Source organism: Tachypleus tridentatus, chromosome 2 (genome assembly GCF_004210375.1).
Source record: "Tachypleus tridentatus isolate NWPU-2018 chromosome 2, ASM421037v1, whole genome shotgun sequence".
NCBI classification, from domain to species: domain Eukaryota; kingdom Metazoa; phylum Arthropoda; class Merostomata; order Xiphosura; family Limulidae; genus Tachypleus; species Tachypleus tridentatus.
The window spans coordinates 21,793,619-21,794,478 of NC_134826.1; positions in this window are offsets into that span (position 1 = coordinate 21,793,619).

The following is an 860-nucleotide window of genomic DNA, read 5'->3' on the forward strand; positions in this document are numbered from 1 at the left end:
CGACTATAGTGCGGAATGAATAAGTAGACAGCTAGACAACAAAAAGACCCATGTTTATGTAGTGTTCCTCGTCTTATCTGTGATTACTAATTTTAAATATAAGATAGTTAGTGCATCGAAAGTGCTTGTCCTTTCAGCATTGAGGTGTTATGTAATGATCACTCCCAATTTTTGTTGATAAAGAGTAGCCTAAAAATTGGTTGGCGTTGACTAAACGCTTTTCATCTGGTTTATTACTTCTAAATTAAGAACAGATAGCGCAAATAGCCCTTGAGTAGTTTAACGCGAAATTACACAAATAAATATCATTTATTCAATGCACTATAGATGTTTCTCAGGCCCGGCATGGCTAGGTGGGTTACGGTGTGCGACTCATAATCTGAGGGTCGCGGGTTCGCATCCCCGTCGTACCAAACATGCTCGTCTTTTCAGCCGTGGGGGAGTTATAATGTGACGGTCAATCCCACTATTCGTTGGTAAAAGAGTAGCCCAAGAGTTGGCGGTGAGTGGTGATGACTAGCTACCTTTCCTCTAGTCTTACACTGCAAAATTAGGGACGGCTAACGCAGATAGTTCTCTAGTAGCTTTGTGCGAAATTAAAAAACAAGCAAACAAAAGCTGTTTCTTTTTGTTCCTTTCTCACAGTGAAAGTTAAACCAGGTAATATTTCCTTTGTTAACTTTCGACTATTTAAAATAGAAGTGATACTAATAATTTTCTCGCCGTCAAGAATTTTCCTAGTAATTTGTGAAAGATAGCAGTTAAAGTTCCATCGTTTATTTACGAATCTTATTATTATTATTTTTTGCATTTGTTATTACTCCCTCTATAGAATATTTGTGCCTGGAGTGGCGGGAAAT